The 5,000-nt window shown below is 36.0% G+C and overlaps 1 protein-coding gene across 1 annotated transcript in view; it reads left to right on the top strand.

Annotated features, from left to right (window-relative positions):
• The window catches only part of LOC144978198 (glycoprotein 3-alpha-L-fucosyltransferase A-like), an 84,399-nt gene that overhangs the window by 56,957 nt on the left and 22,442 nt on the right, over positions 1–5,000 (top strand). The gene's annotated exons all lie outside the window — the stretch shown is intronic.

Below are 5,000 nucleotides of genomic sequence, written 5' to 3'. Positions count from 1 at the left end.
TAACGAGGGTTACAGTGACCGGATGGGTAACTATGGTTACATTTGCCAGATGGGTAACGATTGCTATAGTGGCTGGATGGGTAACGCTGCTTTTAGTGCCGGATGGGTAACGATGGTAATAGTGACCGGATGGGTGACGACGGTTGCATGAATTCTAATACTTGTGCAGTGTCCTAAATTTTGTCGTCGATATGGATGTTTAGTAATGTATTTATTGGTATATTGTTTTGTTGTATTTTTGTTGTTGTTGTTGTTGTTGTTTGCTGAAGAAGGGTCTTGAGCCCGAAACGTTCCGTGTTTGGATTTTGTTCTTATTCGAAGCTGTTATTTTCATTTTTGTTTATTAGATTTTACATGCATGCTCACACTTATTTTACATCTTAAAGAGCGATAAGGCTATCCATACTAGTCCAACTACTAAGGATCGAATGGTCGGGGTTTGAATCCTTGGGCATACTTAGATTTATTTTCTTGTGACCTTAAAAATGTTTATGGATTTGTCTCAAAATATTACGGATCGGATCGAAGATCCACTTTATCAAACATAAACTACGCCATTTTGACCATACAAAATTGACTTGAATGGAAGGGAAAGGTCTCTTTAAACAGAGGCAGGAACCTCCTAGTTGTCCAATGTTCATCAGATGACAGAATATAAATTAACCCTCTCCTTACCAACCATATGAAAATTGTTACATTCGTTACGATGCAACCGACAATTTTCTCATTCTGATTTCTCTTGTACATCACAACATTTAAAGAAATGCTTTGATTACAGCTATAAATACTAAACACTTTGTTGTTGAGCTCATTTTGTTGAACAATATTCTTTATAGAATGCACTTGTTACTTTTTTGTTTGAGTAAGAAAATGCTATTTTTGTGTTCGCTGGGTGTGAATTTTCGGGGGAAATTCTAAAAATGGCTGGTATGGAGAGAGTTAAGAGACTTTGAGAAATTTTTCCATTATCTCAATTTCGCGCTTCCACAATAGGGAATGAGATCAGCGTCCCTTGATTGGACGTCACCGGCGGAGAAGTTATTAGAGAGAGAACGTCATTATGGTTTTGCGCATGCGTCTCTCGTCCTCGCTTCCGGTGAAAGCGAAAGCGAGGACGAGAGAGACGCATGCGCAAAACCATGTGACGTTCTCTCTGTAAGGTGACGTCCATCCAAGGGACGCTACTCTTCCGCTAATCTCATTCCCTATACCACAATGACACTCGAATCTTGATTGTAAATGCCGTGCACCGGATACCATACGACAAGACCAAAGGAAAGCTGTACAAAATATTATCAAACTTAAACTTAAATCTTACTGCTTTCAAATCTTTTTTTTTTCGTGCAGCACAAAATACATTTTGCCCTTGTTCTGAGAAGCAGGATGAGACTTCAAAATCGAATACAAAGGTCCTGGGTTCGAGCCTCCGGCTCGGCGCATAGTTGAGTCCTTGGAAAAGGCTATTTACTCACATTATCTCACCGTACTCAGGTGTAAAATGAGTACCTGGCCATTAACAGCGTTGTCTTTGTTTGAAAAATTGTAATATCGCCTAACAGGCGGCATGTCCCGTCCAACATGTTAAATGTTGCTGTTGACCAGGGACACCTTATAAAGCGCTTTGAGCACATTTAGTGGATATTGCGCTATATAAAGCTCATTTTTTTTAAATGGCAGTTAGACCTAGTAAATATTAGTATAATAATTTGTTTTTAATCAAACACACAATAGACAGCTAGATAACCACGCCTCTTGGACAGTCGTCACAATGTAAACAATGGCAGTGATTGGTAAACATAGCAAACTGCACAGGTTTATTATTATTATTATTATTAGTAGTAGTAGTAGTAGTAGTAGTAGTAGTAGTAGTAGTAGTAGTAGTAGTAGTAGTAGTAGTAGTAATAGTAGTAGTAGTAGTAGTAGTAGTATTTTAGCTGTACTTTTATTATATTATTATTATCACCATCATCATCATCATCATCATCATCATCATCATTATTATCATTATTATTATTATTATTATTATTATTATTATTATTATTATTATTATTATTATTATTATTATTATTATTATTAGTTGGGTATGCGGTTAACGCATTCACCTAATAATTAATTATTGGAGTCTTTTGTGAACATGTTCTTTACTTTCATTAGATAAGAAAAACTTTATTGATTCTGAATGGATATTTTCATGATGTTACACATCATTCATTGCTCTATCAACAAATATTTATACACTGTCATGGTCTAATGAGTGCCCAAGAGCTAACTCGACTACATTCATAAAATAAAGATGTGACAGAAAAAGCCCCCAGAATTTACTAGTTATTTTCTAAAATAGAGCAGTAAAGTTAGGTGCCCCAAACGTAAACAATAACAAGTTGCTAGTGATTTCCGTTAGGGACCGGAATAATTTACCCACAATATAGGTCTCCCAATTTTGTAGTTTGAGTTGTAGGCAATACACTTTCAGTATTGAAAATATGTTTACATAAAATCTAACAGTTGCAGAAATAATAATATAAGGCTAAATTATTATGAAAATCAGGCTCCGAATAATTCTCGTTTTGTTCACACCAGCGCAATAATTTGCTCTGGTCTAAAAATAGATAGACTGTAACTTTTGATAAATTTTAGAAAATTTTACCTTTTGTTCCATAAAATATCCATATCTAGACATTATTTGATGCATGATCGAGTATTTATGAATATGTGTTTCTTTTGCCACCGAACAGCCAAATTTTAAAGGTTATTTTTTTTCTATTATTTACATTGGAACGTGAGCTGTCAAGACAGGAACATGTGGTTTGCCACGTGCTTCTCGACCTTTGTTTACGTTTGGGGCACCTAACTTTACTGCTCTATAAAGAACAAATGACAAATGACACACCGATTACGATACCCTCCTGATCAGATTTTATGAGGCGACTTTTTTGTTTATGTGTAATATTTTTAACAGCTTTGAATATTTTCATGCTGTCTGGGGCTGGGGTTTTTGTTACCATTGCCATGTCGATTTTGCTTTTATAATTAATTGACAATAGATTGTGCTTTGATTTTATGCACCACTTGATTTCTCAGTGTTTTCCATTCTCGTATTAGTTCTTCATTGTGGCAACTGTTAATATTGAGTCTAAGTCGCTTTTGTTCTTCGGAAAGTTGTTGGAGGATTGGACAGAGGCTCCTTTTCAAATTCGTTGTCTTTGTTTCGTCTATGACCAAGATGACAGTGTCGATCAATTTCTGGTGTTGTATGGCTGGGGTTGTTTGCGCATTGCTTTGTATCAGCTCAAGTTTGTTAGTTTGTTTTTGAATGCATTTTTTTTTTAGCTTCATCTGTTAGGCGAGTGAAATCTGTTGCTGGTTTTGGTCTGGGTTTTAAAAAATCTTATTTTACTAACTGACTGCTTGAAAGTAGTTACTAATAGTCTGCGGTCAGTGTTTAGTTTTGTTCCTAAATATTATGCCCTTGCATTATTCAACTGTTTTTGTAACGTTCTGGGACAATATGGACGACCTTAGTAAATTCCCGTGGGAAATAATATGGCTTTCAAAGTTTGGTGTGCTGGCGTGCAAACACGCACACATACGCAAAAATACACACACACACAAACACACACACACACACACAAACACACACACACACATGTACGCACACACAGACACCGATAACATCAAGCGTTAGATATTGCACGCTTCAAATCATCCTTATCTGGAGAAGGTTATCAAATTAAATGATAATAGATGATGTCACTGATTTTATGACATAAAAATTATTTAAGATATTTTCAACTACAATCAGACTAATGATTTTACAATAGGTCCCCAAAAAAAGTATACCTTTGAATTGTTAAACAAGTCTGCTGGTTAAATTAAATTATAAATTTATTGTAAAAGATAAAAAAAATGTAAAATAATAAAAATTGAAGTTTTGACAAACAAAATGTACCTATTCAGTAACATATAAAGACAATACAATACACACAAACAAATCTTGTCTTGTTGTCGTCTCGGGCTTGCTCCTCTGTAATATTGACACAGCGTTGCTCTGATTTTCGTGAAGATGTGTAGTGTGGACACTACTTCACGATATACCGATCACGACCCAACAAGTATTGAGAACAACCGTGCTTCTCAAATTTGTTTTACGTATAGGACTTAGCACTATCCTTTTGGATCTGGATAGAGACTTGACCGACTCAATTATTAACGGGCACCTTTTTATTATCACACTCTTTTATTGAGATGTGATATTACGACATATTATGTCGCTTTTTACTTCGTCGCCGACCGACCAGCTTTTGATATTTTACAACACGGTGTTTGGTATCCTGAGTTATATTTGTTTTATTCTGTACCGGCCTGTATAACACAGTCGTCAAGCGCACACTATCAAGAGATGCTGCGCGCTTGGCTAAGAAACTCACAACATTGCCATCGAAAATATGACGGACCAACACACAAAACCTAATGAAACCTTGTACATTTATAGTCTGGTTAATACAGTTTAGTGAAAATTACTTAATGAAAATGTTGCTGCTTGAAGCTCGAAGGAAAAAATAACGAGAAATATTGAATTGCAAGCTTCAATTTATTAGACGAAGACAGATACTGTGGACGTTTCGGGTTTCCCCTTTATCAACAAAACAGGATGAATGAAACACAACAGACGAATAAGATAATGTGATGAAAAAAAGTTTTCTACGTGGGTCTAGTAGTATGACACTGGCCTTCAGATCGAAAGGTCCAGGGTTCGAACCAGCTCTGAGCAACGCATAGTTGAGTCCTTGGAAAAGGCTCTTTACTCACATTCTCTCACCATACTCATGTGCAAGATCAGTACCTTGTAAACAGCGCTGTCTCTGTCCGAAAAATAAATTTGTAATTTCGCCTAACAAGCATCATGCCTTGTATACATTCCAAGTGTTGCTGTTAACTAAGAACACCATGTAAAGCGCTTTGAACACGTTTAGGGGGATAATGCACTATATAGAAGCTCA

Source organism: Berghia stephanieae, chromosome 8 (genome assembly GCF_034508935.2).
Source record: "Berghia stephanieae isolate SIO BIC M18660-M18661 chromosome 8, UCSD_Bste_1.3, whole genome shotgun sequence".
Taxonomy (NCBI): domain Eukaryota; kingdom Metazoa; phylum Mollusca; class Gastropoda; order Nudibranchia; family Aeolidiidae; genus Berghia; species Berghia stephanieae.
This window is presented reverse-complemented; position numbering and strand designations above follow the sequence as displayed.